At 37.7% G+C, this 18,350-nt stretch overlaps 1 protein-coding gene across 7 annotated transcripts in view; it reads left to right on the top strand.

The window, feature by feature from the left end:
- TRPS1 (transcriptional repressor GATA binding 1) overlaps positions 1-18,350 on the top strand; it is a 236,814-nt gene that overhangs the window by 5,107 nt on the left and 213,357 nt on the right. The window contains exon 1 of one of the 7 annotated variants that reach the window (XM_072949631.1): positions 1,271-1,280. The exons of 5 other annotated variants lie outside the window; for them this stretch is intronic. The gene's annotated coding sequence lies outside the window, so the exon portion shown is untranslated. Of the gene's footprint in view, positions 1-1,270; positions 1,281-2,672; positions 2,762-18,350 lie in introns of those variants that run through there. One more of the 7 variants, XM_072949629.1, reaches the window with a different exon arrangement.

The raw sequence follows: 18,350 nt of genomic DNA, 5'->3' as shown, positions 1-18,350 counted from the left end.
AATTGTAGGGTCCCCCTTAGGTAAAATGTGAAGAAATTCTTTATAGCCTCTGTCAAGTAGAAACTTAGTCTGATTCCCTAACTTGTAACTGTTGTGTATATAGAGAGGACAAATGCACTTTGCAATTTTTTGTGCTGAGAAAAACTGAGCAGAGTTTTTTTTTTCTTTATGATTATCAAAATGATTTCTCTCCTAAAAGTTTTAACCAGTGGATTCAAATAAATATTCTGACATACCAAGTAGTGTTTTATACACTGTTCAGGAGCAAACAGTGTTGTAGAGGGAATGACCGTTTAAAAAAATTTATCCTCCAGTGTCAGTGGGTCTTAAGCCATTTGTTTATTTGTATAGGATATTCTATTAATTATTTGTGACCTTTATAAATAATGTCTGTCATGTTGCTATTATGGTCACCTTTAGGGTTTCCCTATCACTCAGTGGTTCTCAGATGGTTGGTCTTTGATTTGGTTCTCTGATGGGGATAATAATGTAGGACTTGGTTTAGAAAGAGGGCTTTGGGCTTAAGGGAACCTCTTTGCTGAATTTGCTGAAGGATCTACGGATGAAAATTTTAAGAATTATTAAGAAGCCTGCCTGGTTACTGCAGCTATAGTAGCTGTTATAGTAGCAATGTCTATTTTTTGTCATGAAACTTTTTCCTTCCCTAAGAGCACAAATCCAAGTAGCGAAAACGAGGATGAAATTATCTATATACTTCAAATTTGAAGCATCAATGGAAATCATGTCTGATCCAAAGCTTTGATTGACATACAAATACCATCAAAACACCCCAAAGAAAGACATGAAGGATATGCTTTTCGCTCCTAAGTATGTTTCATTAAAAATAAGAAAGAAAACTTTTAATTTTTAAAATGTTTCTAGCTCTTTAAAAACCTGCAGTAAATACTTTACAAGTGGCTAGACACCTTCCCTGGTGGTTTAGTTTATACAAGCAGGAAACTTTCTCTCCTACTCTTTCTCTCTCTCTTTCTTGTTTTCTTTAAACCAACTGACGTAATGCCAAACTTTGCTTTAAAAGAACAGACAGAAGTAATTGGTAGCTTTTAACTTTTAATAATGTTCTGGATTGGTTTTAGTGGCCAAAATGCCATTTAAAAAAAAAAAAAAGTTCAAGTAAGAACGGGCTTGTGGCCTGAGGAAGAAAGGCTCTGTTGATGCAGTTATTTTTATTCTGTTTTTCAATCTGTTATTAAAAATCTTTCCTGCTGAGCCCTGCTGGATTTCTCCAATTGCTCTCTGTGATGGCTGGTGCATTTCAGGTTACCGTAACTTAAACAGTTTTTGGGTTTTGGGGAGACTGGGTATTTGTGTTTCTTTCTTTCTTATTTGGAAAAAAAATCGTTTTTTGTCTCATTGGAGATGAATTAATTAAGATTATCAATGGCAACAGGTCAGTGAATATGTTTATATAAAGAATGCTACACCTGTTAGCAAGAGTCTGAAATGTGGAAGTATAATTGTGACATTAATCATTTTTACGTGCAGAGGAAGGAAAATAGATGAAACTTTACAAAAATTTATTTTTAGATTGAAAGCGTTACTTTTAAGGGTCAGTTTGTTTCTCCGGGTGGTTCTTTTTCCCTCACGATTTTAGATGATGATTTTTAACCCTATTATCACACAGTGTTTCTAGATTCCTTTCTTTTCTTTTTTTTTAAATAGTCATTTTCTCCCTTCCTGGTCTTGCACAGGCAAACAGAATTTTCTCCAGTGAGGACATATCTTGGTGATGTTGGTTGACATCAGGGCAACTTCAGAAGCTGGCAAGTAGGAATATCTTTTCAGAGGGGGAAAAGATTTGTGCCAGTTTTTCCTTCCTTCACCCCAGAATGGGGCCCTCACCCCCATTTTGGGGGCCAGAACTGACTGCCGACGTTTCTGGTAGTCGTTGTCCGTGAGGTTTCAATCTTATGGCTACTTGTCTTGGACTTTGCTTTTAACCCCAAATTTGTTCTGAGGGTTTTTTTTTTCCTTTTACACAGAGTGTATTTTAGAAATTATATATACGGAAAATTGGGTACCATGTAGATATCTTGAAAGTGTCTTTCAAAGCATTTTTACTTATCATAAAAAGCATTCCTCATATTCAGGGAGTTGAAGTGTTTTCTGCATAGAAATCTGACAGTTTGGGTTTACCTTATGTATTTCTCAGTTTTTCTTGTGAGAACTGCGGACTTCAGTTCAAATCAGAGGCATTCTGTCTTTACTAATCACTCCTTTACATAAGGATTTGTCAGGAAAAACTTGAACTTAAGCTATAAGTTGTTCGCATCAGTATAGCGAGTGTCTTAGAGTGAATCTTGATTTATTTTATTTTTTTACAAAGTTTTCAAGCATAAATTTCAAGTGATGGGTCTATCCGTCATTACGTTTGTATTTAATGTATGTTGATTTATTACTGCGAAACTGAGAGAACAGTAATAAAGTTTGGCAAGAAGAGGAAAAAAAGGCAGAGGGAGGTGTTTAGGACTGCAGTCTTTTCGTATCAGCAGTTTGTTTACTGTTCAGTGATGGGGAGGGGTTGGAGAGGCTTTGTGGAAGATGATACAAAAAAAAAAAATCCATCAACTGCGCATATGATCCCCTCCCCTAAGGTTTACTTAAACAATATGTTTCGGTTTTGCCTCAAACCATTCCGCACCACTTCTGCTCCAAGAACCCACCACTATCTTGGTTGCTGAGTGATTTAAGGATGACACTTTCCTGTTGTACAATGAACTGCAGTATTGTTTGAACAAAGGTAACATATTTTGATTTGTGTGATTTTTTTTTTTTTTTGGTAATTAGTAGTAAGGTATCTGCAGTATGAAAGGAAATCTAGCAGTGTGAATGCCTGAAAATGCTTGACGTATCCACGGTCTGTTTAAATTTCTGCTGGTAAATGTGCATGCTATTGGAGGTGTGTTTTATGTATGGAGAGTATGTGGGTTGAGAAAACATAGATACCCCTTGATGGTGGAATCCACTTTGCTCAACAATTAACTCTGTGCTTTAAAACATGGATCTTTTAAGGAGCTACGTGACCTACTTTATAAAGTCTAGAAGTTTGTAAAGAGTATGGAATTTAAACCTAATGAAGCCAGCATTGTCATAATACTTACACCCACAGCATTATCATAATACTTACTAAGAAATTTTGAAAATGGCAAAAAAACCCCTATAAATCAAAATGACACCTTTCAGTATATTTTCAGAAATGCTTCTGTAGGTTATTTTCCTAAAGTCCCAAATTTCTATAGAGAGGAGCAGTTAAGTGACAGTGCTGTTTCTGAATATATCTTTTTATGGGGAAGCGCTTTAGAGTTTACAGTTCTATCATCTTAAAACGTTATGTAGAAATAATATGGAACATGTAAAGACTTCGTACTATGATCCAGTGTGTTTTTCCCTAGGGTGATGGATTCTCTGCGTCACCCAAATGTGATGCTGTTTGCCAGGCTTGTAATACTGGTTTTCAGGGTTGCTGTGTGTCCTTCTTCAACGGACAACACAATACAACAACTTTGGTATCTAGGTAATTGACACAGACAAGATTGTTTCTGGAATATGTTCTACGAAATAGTTTAAAGTAAGTCAGAAGTTAACTTACATATTTAATTTATTTAACACTTGAATAAACAAATGAGTCACTGTCAGCTCTTTAAGCCTTCTATAATAGATAGTGTTAGAGGGAAATATGCAAGTGTCTGTAGTTATTTTCTGTCTCTTTTTTTCCTTTATTTGATAGGAGCACGGTTCTCTTATTTGCATTTATAATTGCTTGATGTGTTAATTACTTGTATTCATGATAGTGAGTAGAATAGTATTATAAAGAATAATACATATATTCATAATATCTAATGTATATGTTCCAAGCTTTAAAAAGCATTAATATTATATTATTAAATTGAATATTATAATAACCAAGAATGAACCCAGTATAGGGCGACAGATACACCACAACTGCTATTTAGACAGTAAATATATTTTAGCCATAGGGGAAAAAAATGAGATAAAAATAGATTCTGCTTCAGAGCTTTTTCACTTGTAGAATTTGGACAGAATTGGTGAAACTTACAAATCAACAAACAGTTTTACTCTAACGTGTGTTTCTTGATTAGATTCTACATTATGGCTTTCAGTGAATCCTTGTGAATCACTATTTCAGTTTCTCCTTATAGAAGTATGTATTATATCTGAGACCAGATACATCTATAAATAGTGCACATATATATGCAGAAGTTAGTTTGTGGAATCTGATTTCTCTATTACATGATACACTTCATGTGCAAAGGGATCAAGCATTACCAATCTGTTTTAGCTTTATTTTTTTCTCTGAGCTATGCACAAGTGCAGCATATGAATTTGTGACTTCATCGTAACTTAGCGCATACATGTACATGCACATATCCCATTCTCACTCATATAGAATGTTTCTGCATTACAGACACCGAATGGAATTTTAACATATTACATATTTTTTTTGAAATGACTTTAGCCTTTGTAATATCCATTTTAATGACTTAATGCATCCCAACACCTATTTGCGGGTTAATTTAATTACAGTTTTGGTCCTGAAATAAAAGCAAGATTGGCAAAACAAATTAAAACTGACTTCTTCTTGTGACTTCTCTGTGATGTCATTATCCACACATCTTTAGTCCTGAAAGATGTAGAAATACATCAGCCTGTTTTTTGTCTCAATACTGTTAAGTAGTTCTGAACATATAAAAGTTTCTTAAAGAGATTTGGCATTTGTTTCTGCTTTACTTTTTGATGCCATTAAAAATTTTTGAGAAGTCTATCTAACCTGCTTTAATTTTTTAAAATACCATTCAACTGATGGAAGTTAAGACTGGTCATATATATGTATTTTTAATCAAGACCCACACTATTAAATTTTCTCAATACCTATTAGTCTGATTGTTGAATGAGTAATCATTCTTTTATCAGTTATTTCTAGATGTACCTTTGAGGTCGTTTAAAATCATGTAACTTTTCTGTATTTGGCTGCTGAAATTTTATGTTAATAAATTGATGTAAATTATATATTATAAAACACACGTGATTATGTTTAATACTATCTTTAACTTATTATTGGAAGTTTTTCTTTTTGAAGATGATTGCACGTGTTGCTCCTCAGTTTTGCAAACTTAGGTACGTTGTAGAAGCTAACTTTGGATACAAGTGGCCAGTGGAAGTGATTACACACTTAAGTAACGAGGAATATGAAGCCTCATTTTCTGTAATTTATAAGCAGATAGTAAGAGATGTTTCTCTTTTGCGTTTAGAACGAATGTGCATTGCATTCATTGGATGTAAGATGTGGTAAATTACTTTAAGAAACTGGCTGACATCTAAACCTCAATTACAGTAAACTGTTTATTTTACTCCCTGTCCCATCAGTGTTTATTCTACTTTTAAATGTCCCGTTCTTAAGACAATTTATGTTGTTGAAAGAGTGCCCTGATTATTTACATTTTGCTTTTTCTTTGTGCTTTGATAAGCTTTAAGTAAGAAAGCTGCCACTCAAGATTTTAGGCCAACAGTAAAAATCATAAAGTACACATTTTACGTGTAAATGTCTGAGCATGGTCTTGCACGTTCACTTTGTCAAACTTTTAACTCTTTAGTGTTCCATGTGTTCGTGTGCACTGTGTACACACCTGTCTTGAACTTTTTACTCCCTGAATAGTTCAGGATATATCATTGTTAACATTTAATTGTGTGTATACATACTCATCTCACTCATTCCATGTATCACTGGCAATAATAAAAATTAAAAGTGGGACCATGATGATTAGAAATGGAAAGTGGAAAGGGGAGATATTAGTGTAAACAGGTTTTGTTTTCCCCATTTTCGGTTCCTATTTAAAAAGATTTCTGTATATATATGTGAACAGAACGGGGGCTTGAATCCTGTACGAGCCATTATAACATAAGGAACCATTGCTGTCTGCAGCTTTACTTACTTACGTATTTTCGACATAGAAAACTCTGACCTCTTTGCCTGTGGTACTTGGGAATTTTAGATAAACCACACTGGGGTCACCCTCATCAGTCGGCTTTGCGCGACACAAAGTATCCTTGAGCCTCTGCGGCGCTACTGTGCTGTTTCCCTGCAGGAGTGGAAGCCCTGTAAGTTAATTTGGCATTTGAAAGCAGCACTAGAATTTCCCCTTTCTGAAAATCTTCTGGATGGTTTTCAGAGGAGTAAGCAGAGATCACGGGCAGTGTGATGTTGTTCATCTCAGGATGCTAAGGAAAATTATGCTGAGAGCAGGCATGTTTCCTTTAGATTATTCTGTCATGCTTTATTACCATTTTTTCCTCCTCTTTGGGATCTAGTATTTCAGGTTTTGGAGGAATAAGGAGTTCTCCTTCAGTGGAAAAATGTGGCAACTATAGGATTTTACCTCCATTTCTTTATCATATTTATGTTTTTTTAGGTGGGGGGAATGGTGTAAGAGGAGAAGAATTATATACTGTAAAGTAGTAATTTGATTTTATCGTTTGCTCCTGAGCAGGGCTTTGCCATTCCGTTTCTGTGGGGAAACGCGTCCAATGAAATTAAATAAAGTTGTGGTATAATTTTGCAACAATTGTAAGCACCAACTGTGACATATTTCTGGCAAAAAGATTAAGACAATTTTAGTTACTCAGTGCTTCCACCAAACTCTGTATTCCAAGTTTATAAATATGAATTTGATCGTTTGATCATGGATGATGCTTGAAATGAATGTATCTTGATTCAGGGAAGAGAGTCCTTAAATTATTCTCACCATCAGTACGCGATAGATTTGCCCGAAATAGAACGCCAGGCATCGTGTTACCAGCCCTTTGAGATCTTTAATAAAGAATTTACTTGTTTATGGTAGCTAATATTCAATAACATCACACACAGACTGCTTCACATATCTGTGCCTTGAGCTGTGGTGCAGTTCAATAAATGAGTGTATTTCCATCAAGACTGGGGGAGTAAGGAACTCTAGAATAGTAGCCATCCACTAAGCATGTTTCTCTGAGTTTCAGTCTTTGTAACTGATTTTTAGGAGCTGCGGCATAAATAAAAGAAATAGGTAGAAATACTCAGAGTGATCACCTTTTATAAAAGTTAGTTCGGTCTTTCATGTCTAGGAAAATATAGGAGTGAATGTTTGCTTTTTGTATGTTTTGTCTCCAAGCAGAGGAAACTGACAGTTTTATGTTTTAAGTGCCGAAAGTTGTTCTTGGCTAAGCAGTCCCTGAGTTAATCACTGAGATGTTAACTTGATTTTTTTTGTCTTTAAAAAGTTTTCAAATTTTAAAATGAAATGTGCTTCCATTATTTCCAAATTGATCCTGTGTTCTGGGTTGGTTTTTAGAGAAATGTTTTCCAAATTCTCTTGGATTACTTGAAGTCCATTGATTTTGAAATATTTAGTTTAGTTTTGTTTTGTTTTTAAGGTTTTCAGAAAGGAGAGGAAATACTTCATCTTTTTAGGTTTTCTTATTATAGAAGCCTTGTTACTTCCCATAAAATGCAAATTAATTTTGCACTCATTTTGTATTTGTGTGTGTGTATGTGTGTGTGTGATTTTTTTAGAAACTCATTTTGATGCATCAGAAATTGTGAGATCAGTGATTCAAGCTCTCCTGCCACACCTTTCTGTGACAAGATATTTTGGTCATTTCTAAGGAGTCACTATGGAGAAATTCTTCCTGTGTCATTTGCACACTTATTTCTACTTGAAAAGAGTGGTGTTTGAAAATCACATATTTATTCTTTGAGGTTTATTGCAGAAATTATGAACGGTGTCAAATAACACGACATTTGTTATTTCTCATTTGCGTCGTAGGCAATTTGTATCTAAAAATTTGATTGAAGAAAAAAGATAAAATATTTTAACCAGTTTTGTAATCAGCATCAGATAGTCATGGAATTTCCCAAAATTAGCAAGAAAATATGAAATATTGTTAGTGCACAGGGTTAAAATTAAACTGCATATATAGTGAAGACTAACCTGATGCATTTTGCTGTAAAAAAATGTTTTAGCATAGAGAAAAATTTCTCTGGTTTCGCCTGTATTTTATTTTATTTTTTGCGGTCTTCTTTGCTTAAAATGATTGGCATCCTTAAATTATAGTTTTGTATAAAACAAATAAAGCTGCTACTATAAAGAAGCAACAGTTCTGCACATTTGTCTTAAAAGACTGTTTTAAAATAGTTTCACTTGGAACAAGTGCATCAGGCCCTGAAGAAATAAAAACTAAGTTTCCGACTAATATCCCTAACACATCACCCAGCTATTCACCGAAAGAGGAATTGACTCTGAGAAAGCACCTTATTTCCGTTCCCTGTGCGGTATATTTAACAGTATTTTGGTGTCTCCACTGGTAGAAATGTGGACACTTAAACCAACCACCTTCTTGTTTGGTTCTGATGATGTCAGGCGAACATTTTGCCAAAACTTTTGGTTTGGTATAATCAAACCCTGTTGTGGAAACACGCTAACTTGATGATTTCAAGTCATGTTTAATGTGTCATTTCAAATGGATACATTTAAAAAATTTACCTGTTTGGAATATAATGGAAGAGCCTGGACAGTGTTTTTCAATTTAATTCAAAGCTTCTAGCCACAGATCAAGAAGACAAAAATTCCACAGATATTTCTTCTTTTCCAAATGTAGGAGAAAGTCAGGTTTATTTGTAGAAACATCTTTGTAGCAATAGCTGGTAAACTTTATTTCGATAAAGATGATCATATAAAAATAGGAGCAAACTTTCTGAGCCCGACAATAGGTGTGCATTTTAATTCATTAGGTTACATTGATAAAAGCATGGACAAAAGGAAACTAAGAATAAATTTCATCTCCTATGTGAGGTTCATTGTACAGAGAACTGCTTGGTCTCTGAGAGAATTTCCTTAGTTCTGTGCTGGTGCTCTGAAACCTGCCTCCTTTTCCTTTACTGATGGGCACATTTCATCTCATGCACGAGTGTATAACATTCTGCTTCCCGCATCCATGTGGACATGTGGCTCTCCGCTTTGAGAGTCTTTGAACAGTTTTTTGCTGTGGAAAAGCAGACTCTGGCCAATGAAACACTTCTTTCCTCCATGGCTGAATGTTCCTCAAACGCTCATCTTACATCTACTGCTCAAGGTTAAATTTTGTTTCTTTGTTTTTCTTTAATTCAGGTATCGTTCAGAATGACCAAAAGTCCTCTTTTGTTTTGAGTGACAGAAGGGACATGCTCTTTAGCCATTCTTGCAGAATTATCTTATTTTACAAAGGAGAAAACTGACGATTAAGTGAATTTTCCATGATCACACAGCTAGGGAGATAAAGGATGGAACAAGGCTGTGGTCACCAGCCTCGTTCACACCTAAAATACTAGACAATTTTGATATTTGTTGAGGAAATCTCCCTAATACTTGAAATTCATGAATCTTTATTTATCTTTTTGAAGATGGATAGGAGAATAGAATTAGAATACCACTTATGTAGTATCCATCAGGAAATTGTTGATGACATATAATAAATCAGTTGGTATATTCCATGTTATTTCTCTATCAATACCTTATGAAGATATGGGAATCATATATTTAGTCTGGAAATTACTCTGGAAAGTTAAAATGTTACTGCAGAAAATCTAGGCTTCAAACACCTGAGCAGTAGTTGCCTCCTTGAATTCACGTACATAAAATCTAGTTGATATGGAAGAACTGGTTATCAAATGATATCTAAAGGAACTTAAGTTTGTATTACTATTCTCCCTTTTGCTGAAAATACCTCCAACATTTATCTCTTTTGAGACCAATTTTTTTTTTAAAAAAGCAGTCCAATTGAATTAAGGATTTTTTTTTAATCTTCCAAGAAATTGGACTTTTCTTTACTCATAACACCCGTAAGCCCCTTGGCAGGTTGAAAACTACAGACAGCATCTGTGAGATTAGGCCTGAAATGTGCAATAAGTTATTTAAAAACGTGGTTGAGAAACCATTCGTGGCATTTTCATAGACTCTTCAGCATTTATAAAAACAAATTAACAAAAGAATAATGAAAGAGCCTCATTTGTTTTAAATGCTTTTCTTATTAATCCTGTCTTTTGAATGACAAATTTCAGCCTATGTGTAGTGAAAATGAAAATGTAAATTTAATTCTTTTTTTTTAGCATTTCTTTAACATTCCATTTTTATCCATGACCCCGCTGTACAATATGGATGCAATGAACATTTCTTTATTGGTTGTAGTTAAGCTAATTTTCATCCTTTAATTTGTTGCATTGGGAAAACAGGAAAAATAAAATCTGTCTTCTTACACATCTGAGGTATTTTACTTAAATTTCTTGTTTCATTTTATCTTTCAGTCTTAATAGTTATGTTATATAATCTAAAGTGTTAATGCAACTCCATCAGAGAGAGGAGTTGATGACTTAAAACCCCCAATACCCCAATTTCATTTCTGTTTTAACGAATTGTGGTGAATGCCACGCAGAAAGGTATTGGATCCAAGACGTCTCCCAAACTCTTTGAAAACACAGCTTCAGAAGTGACTTTAGAAAGCAGGAGGAGTGTGTCGGCCCCTGGAAATGGTCGGGTTTGGTCCAGGGTCTGTATTTGAGCCCACGTGTTGCAAGGTGAAGATACCTGTTGGCCTGGCTTCTATTTGTCTGGGTTTTCCTCTGTTTGTTTTCTAGCCAGAGGACAGACTTGTCTTTTTTTTCCCCTTTAAATATGATTGTTTTGTGTCTTTAATGTTTCTTTCAGATGAAAACCCTTTTTAAATAGTGTGGATAGTTATTGTCGTACAATAAAATAGTTTGCTTGTTTAAAATTGTTACATTCAATCAGTTAGGAATGATCAATTAAATCAGAGAGTAATGGAATGATCTTTAACATTAAAAAACAATTTACTTAAAATGGATTAAGGAACCATTTGAACTATTACGCTGATCATCTCACATAAAGTCTCTTGGTTAGTGAGCATACTATAAGGAGAAAGGCTGAAAATTTCCATTATTATTACATAAATATCTAGGATTTTTTTTCCCTTCCTCTTTCTTTGGCTTATCTCTTTATACAGTTGATTTAAAAAAAATTTTTTTTTACCCTGACTATAAATTACAGCTTAACATCTAATGTATACGTGATCGAACCATAGAAAACACTGTCAGGGCCTATCTTGTTCAGGTTTCTCTTAATGATTTTCTTAATATTACTTTGGCATCTATTTTTCTACTTGATTCTCTCCCTATATTCCAAGTATCTCTCTTTCTCCTTGGCTGTAGGAGACTGGAACCTCCTACTGTACACTTGGCATTGCAGATCAAAATAAATTTAAAGTGGCTCTTACTCTAGGCTCTGTTTATCAGAAAGTACTTTTTTGTTGGCTTTTAAAACAGATCAAATCCAGATAAGGTTTAAATAGGATGAGTTTTTGTATTTCATTTTTTCTTTCCATTCATTAAAGGATTTGCTTTCCTGATAAATCAGTATACACTTAATTTTATTGTATTCCCCCTAATCAAAACTACCTTCCCTGAATAGATTCACTTACTTTTGGTAAATGCATTCTCAGACATTCTTTACATGGTTTTATGCTTGTTCTCATGGCACGTATTTGTGAATAAAGGCTCTCCTGGATGTTTTACAGAAGATAGTTAAATGACATTTATCTTCTGCTCATTTGGATTGTAATCCAATTGCAGTTGTTTATGGAGTGTTCTTGGAATCCAGGAGCAGTTCAGTTGCAATTGTGTAGCTAATATATGGTTACCGAAGCCAAGAGATAGGTTATGGTTTAAGCACTGGATTGATTTTAGGTAATAGTCCGCAAATAGTGAGTATAGTTCCCTTGACAGTTTAGAAAATACAAGGTAAAACAAAACAAAAGGCTACTTTTTACTTGTTTCCAGATGGATGTCATCTTGTACTTGGCATGGCACAGAGTCAAAATGTTGTTCTTTGAGATTTATTAATTAGAATGTGTCTAAGCCAGATACAGAATCCGGTCTCCTTTTTCAGATAAAAGGTAAGCCTACTCAGATATAAAAATAACTTTAGAGTGGGGAAAATATGGAAAGCCTGAATCTGGGGTTCTTTTCAGGTACATCTCTATTTCTCACCTAAGTGAACTCTGCCGAGACTCCTGTTCATCGACACCGCTGTATTGAGGACACCAGTGGCCTCGTGGCCGCCAAGCCCATGGTCTTTCCATCTGACTGCATCTCTTAAATGAACTGGATGCTGCCAACCATTCTCTTGAGTATCTCTCCTCGCTTGGCTTCCGGGGCACTGCATCCCTGCCACACTTGTTCTTGTCCATCCTTGACTTTTCTCTTAATCTCTGCAGTTTTCCTTGAGGATTATATGCTGTCACCTGTGGCTCTGAATGAAATCACTCCATCTCTAGATCTATGCTGGTTTCTGAGTTCTGGTATCAGTGGCCTTCAAATGCCTAGGTACTTGTTTATATACCTGTTTATCTTCAGTAGCTTGGCATGTGGGATCCTAGATTCTGTTCCCAGTTTACCAGTCGTATCTGTCCAAGACCATGTGTTCTATCCTCCAAGTAGTGTTTAGTCCCAGACCTACCTACCTTCATGTGCTTGCCTCTCTGAAATGCCTTTCATCCAGCCTTCACTATAGGAATTCTACCGATTCCTCAGATGTTGACTTTTGTATTTCTTCTTCCTGAAGCTTTTCTTTTCCCACTCATTTAGATTTAAAACCTCACTGCCCTGTGCTTTCAGTGTAGCTCATACCAGAATCCACTTGGCCTGGCAAGTGTGAGGAGAGTAAAAGCACACCCAACTTATTTCTGTTTCTTTTACAAAGCTTTGGATACACTGGTTTCTCAAAAGCGTTGCATTAAATTGGCACTTGGGAGAGAACACTTTGGCCAGAAGAGCGTAAGACTTTCAGGTGCTGAGAAAATTGTGACATTGGGTTGTCAGGTTTCAGAGAGGAAAAGGATTATCTGATGTAGCATAATTAATAAACGTTTTTTTCCAGCCTGCCCTAATGTATTGTTCCTAAAGTGTAATATTGTTGGTTACAACTAATGTTGCATTTTGCAGTGTGCTTTCAAATTCTGTCCTTTACCAGTGTCCTTGAACCAAGTGTGACAGGGTCAGTGAAACTGAGGCAAAGGGAGTATATTTGTGAACTACGGAAAAATGAAAACCCAGACCACCTTGTTGTGCTTTACAGATATTGCATCTGAGGTACCATGAAGTAATCAAAGATGTGAAATGCTACGTCATGTGTCCTTAAAACAGGAGGGATGACAATATTAGGCTCCAAGGTCAGGAATGTGTAGTTTTAACTTCCATGTCTTTAATATTCGTCAGCCCAAATGTCATGTTCTGATGTTTGTGTTTTTTGTATTGGCTTCATGATGAAAGTTACCTATACGTGGCCCATGCTTGGATGCTAAGGGAGCAAGGATGATTTAGACCTTCAGAAGATACAGAGAGGATGTTGATGAATAGAGTTTGTCAGGAGCTGAGCAGAACCATAAGTAATGCTGCTTTGGGATTCTCAGGTTTACGGCAGTGGAAGGATATTGAACCCCTCTTGGCTCTTTTTAATATCCATGTCTCATTGAGAGATGGCCAATAAAGTGGTAACTGAATAATAGCTGCTAAGACATTTCTCATGTTGAAACAGGAATGCCTGAGACTTCTTTGAATGCTTGATTTTTTACTAATCACTTTAATTTTATCTTAAAAGCCAAGGAACAATTTTTGAAGCTTTTTTTTTTAAGACCAAATTCTTGGCCTTCTCTCTGTAGGTTTCTTGTTTTTTAAACTAAAAAAACTTTCTTTTATCTGAGAATTGGGAAGTCCCTTTGATTTAATATATGAATCTGTTAAGCATTTAAATATTATTTTAAGCAGCTCTGGGAAATTATTAAGGCTTGCTATTACTGTGTGTTCCCAAATGCGCATGGACCTGGAACTAGGAAGGAGAAGTCAAGGAGAGGCTCTATTTAGTGAATTTCTTTATTTCTAGGACAGTTCATTACTTGCAGGACTCATATTTATCTATTTCTTCCTTAATAACCAAACATTCCAAAGCTTGCTAGAAACCTTAGCTAGTTGCGTTTTTCAAACATACTTTTCTGATGTCACCTTGCATCTATCAGCAACTTTAACAATCTTTTAAAGGAGATGGAGCTTTAAAAGTAGTATCTGCCTGAAACATACAAACTCTTTAAGTGCCAGGAGAAAGTGTTCCGTTGAAGAGTACATTCTAGTTAATGACTGGGGCTTTTACATCTTCTGTACTTTTCCGTAACTGAAAGGGTGCATACTTTTGGTTGAAAGTGAGTAGGCGAAATTTAGTCCTGCTGTTCTGATATCTGGGTGGCTCAGAAATCTCTTTATTGCAGTTTCATAATCCCTGACATGACTCTCCAGTTCTCGTGTCGGCTAAATGCAGAAATAGAGGAAGGAAATGTATGTTTTGGCTCCATCAAAATGTTCCTTATCAGACTGTATGTAGGGGGAGTGGACTTTGTGGAAGATGCCTCTGTCTGCCAGCTGGACAGCATGTGCACTGGGCTAGCTTCCTGTCTGCTGAAGCTGTGTGCTGCCCTTTAACGATGGGAAGGAGCACAGTATTAAATGGGTCGGTCGTAGTGTTTTCACTTGTGAAAATCAGGGAGCAGAGGGCATGCAAACTTTGCCCAGAGGCTGGCCACGGTTTGCATAGAAATGATCGACCTGTAGCAACAAGAGATTTGTGGATGCGTAGTGAGCACTATGTGAGAGCCACCACTGGCCACAGGTGACCTAGCTGTGCAGGGGAAAGGCTACATCCCAAGAGGTTAGTTTTCCATTTGGGGCCACCTGCAAATGATGGTAATGGTTCACAGTTGTTGAGCACTCTGCTTGAGTGGCTTGTCTCCACTTGAGACAGGAACTGCTGTCATCCCCATTTCTCAGGGAGGATGAATAAATTGCGTAGGCTGCAACAGGGAGCCGTCACAGCATCTGAATTTGAACCCAGGCGGTCTGGCTGGAGCACTCAGGCTTCGTCCACATTTCTGCTTTATTTCTCATCTCGGGTGAGCAGGGTTTTGAGATGCTGTATGTTCCGGGGGTTCCATACACTAGGTGACTGTCATATGAGCACGGTTCTCCACCTTTGTTCATTGTCAGAGAGATAAAACCATCACCTTTATATAGAAGGCATTTTAAAATCTGGTTTTCATCATCATCTGCATTCGACTTGTGTTCCTTCTATTGAAATAGCTGTAATTTCCTGCTAAAAAATCTATATTAGTCTAAGTAACTGCCTCTTCTTGGCTCCAGGACAGTGAAAAAGCTGTGATCAGCAAACTCTTGCAAGGGGAAGTTGTTGAATGACGTGGGTCTGGTGCTGTCCTGGTAATCCTCAGGGCTTGGTGTTTCTTAAATTATTTACACTCCTGAGTAACTAACTGCCCCTTGCTCCAAACCGGGTCCTGACTGCGTGGCTTTCTGACTTGGCGTCTGCTTGTTACAAAAGCAAAAAAAAAAAAAAAGTAAAGGCTGGTCTGGGTGAGACTACAAACCAACCAATAAACCTTTTTTTGTCCTCTAAATATCAGTCAGTTTGTCTCTGTTGGATTAATACAAAAGTAATTTTTACTTTCTGAATGAGCCTTAAAGCCCCAGTGTGTTTTGCTGGTTAGTATAATCCCAGAACTAAGAGCCAAGAGTAAAACTGCTTTTTTATTTTTATTTTTATGTTGGAGGAGAACTAAAAAAAAAATCAGTAACAGAAATGGGATTCCATTTTCTTTGAAGGGCTTCTCAAGAAGCTCGAGTCGGAGTGAGTCGCCGGTGTCTGGGAGGAAGGCTGCTGGCTGGCTGGCTGGCTGGCTGGGGCCCGGCCTTTGAAGCTGCGGCGGCGGGGCTTTGTGTGTGTGTCGCCGGCGCTCGCTGTCGCCCGGCCCGGGCCTGCGGCCGCGCCGCGCGTGCTCCCCGCCGGGCTGGGGGCGTGTTGTCGCAGGAAGTCCTGCGGAAGCCGCCGCGCGCTCGCCGCCCCGCCGCCCGGCTTCCTCGCCCCGGCCGCGCTGCCCGGGGCGCGCCCCGCTCCCCGCCGCGCCGCCGCCCCGTCCCCTCCCCGCCCTGCCCGCCGCCGCCGCCGCCGCCGCCGCGTCCACCCGCCCGGCCGCCGGCTGCCTCCGCGCTCCCCGCCGGCATCTGCATCCCCGCCTCCCTGCCCTTCTCCGCGCTTCCCAACTTGGCTTCCTCTCCCCGAACTCCCCTGCTCCAGCCGTGGCTTCTCCCCGCCGTCCTCTGTCTCCGCTGCCCCTCTTGGACTTGACGCTCGCGCTTCCTTCCCTCCCGCCTGCCTGCGAGGTGGGTCTTCACCCCCCTACCCCGCCCGTCAACCTTCTGATTCACTTGTGGTCCCTGTGCCTGTGCAATCGACCAGACGTGGAGGGATGACTGAAGTTCTCGTCTTTCATTAATTAAAAACAAACAAACAAACAAACAAACAAAACAGTATTAGCTTTGCAGTCGGTTACATCCTCTAAGACAGTCTTCAAGTTGCTGCTTACAGCAGTGTTTCTGATATTTTGAAGTGTGTGTACTCACACAAACCTTCTCGAGTAGACCGAGGGGTTGGATCTCATGTAGTCTCAATCAGGAAGCTATGAAGAAAGTAAACGTAAGAAAGTCCTATGCGCCGCAGCACCCGTTCAGGTCATAGTTTAGGAGTCTTCAGGAGCACATGAAGCCTTTTTGGAGTGGTGGAGGCTTCAGTTTTATTTTTGGTGTTCCGAGAACTGAGGCCTTTATATTTTTCTTAAGTTACAACTTTGGAGACATTTGCTCTACCTGGATCCTTATCCAGTTGTATCCCTCCACGTTATGAGGCTTATTTTTATTTTTATGTATTTATTTTTAATGGAGGTACTGAGGATTGAACCCAGGACCTCTTGGCATGATAAGCATGTGCTGTACCACTGAGCAATCCTCCCCCCACCCCAGCCTATTTTTAAATTAATTCTTTTTAGGGCCGTGACTTCTATATCCTCTTCATTAATTTTCTTTTCTGGAAGCCCGCATTACTAAGGCCATATCATGAAACATGAATACTTTGAGTGGATCTGCTCTTAAATTCCTTACTACAGGAGATACTTACTAAGGATTGAACATTATTGATTCAATAATTTATATCCATTTGCTTCGTTTTTGCCTCAAAGATTCCAGTATGCCCGGCATGAAGAAAATAGTTGAGAATGTAGCTGGGTCTGAGGGGCCATTTTAACTTGTAGGTGATATGATTTCTATAGCGACGTCTTGCTTGATTTTAAAGTTCAAAAAAAAAAAAAAAAAGGAAACTTAGAATCTTCTTTTCAATTTGGAGCAGATTAACTTCTAGTATTGTGGTCCATAGAAAGAGTATTTAAGTTGATACCGTAAGTTGATTTCCTAAGACAGTATGAACTAGAGGTGTTTGATTGAAAGAAAAGTTGACCCTTAAATATATGACGTGACTTAATACAGCACATCTTTTAAAAGTAATATGTTGCAAAGAAAATGATAATCTTATGATAAAAACGTCAGGGCACACTAAATCAATTACTAGTAGGTCCTCTTCTGTCCTCAGAATTCTTAACTAAATGATCACCCTATGAAAACAAAGGTACAGAAGTCACAGCACTGGGAACGCTGGTTCTTATATACAAATGATAAAGACTGAGTCCATCAGGTATTTTTCTTGTTGTAACAGCCCTTCCTGGAGTCTGACAGGTCCTCATGACTTCGGCGGTCATAAACGCGCCTCCCAATGGTTTTAACCTTTCTGATTCGCTGTTGTTGTTGTTGCCTTTTTCTGTTATCTGAGCACTTTGGCCTCTCTCCAGGCTTGTGTGTTCACCAGCTGTGTATAACACAAATTAAAGAAGTTTCAACCATCTCGGTGCCTTCAGGGACACGGGGTTGTCTGGGATAGGCTTATGTCCAGCTGTGTTTAGAAGATTCTTAGGTTGTAGCTGTGTTTTCCTATCTGTGGAGTGACTTTGTTGGAATCAAATCAGAATTAGAGTAAGTCTCTAACAGCTCTAGGTTACAGTCTCCCCATCTCTAAAAGCTGTGAGAAATATTATTTGGGCTCAGGTTGTGGCAGGGGGAAGAGTCTATTTAAATAATACATGTAGAACAGTTTAGGTGACTGCCAAAGTGAATATTTCCTGTTATAATAATATTTATAATCATTCTGTTTCTAATCTTTGTAATTTTCGTGTGTCATGGACTATGGGAGTACTTGTAAGACTGTTCAGAAATGGTATTTCTAAGGCCTTATTTTAACTTTGAATTTAATAAGTTCTATGTAGGGTATATATACAGAGTGGAATTCTAG

This window comes from Vicugna pacos, chromosome 25 (genome assembly GCF_048564905.1).
Source record: "Vicugna pacos chromosome 25, VicPac4, whole genome shotgun sequence".
Taxonomy (NCBI): domain Eukaryota; kingdom Metazoa; phylum Chordata; class Mammalia; order Artiodactyla; family Camelidae; genus Vicugna; species Vicugna pacos.
This window is presented reverse-complemented; position numbering and strand designations above follow the sequence as displayed.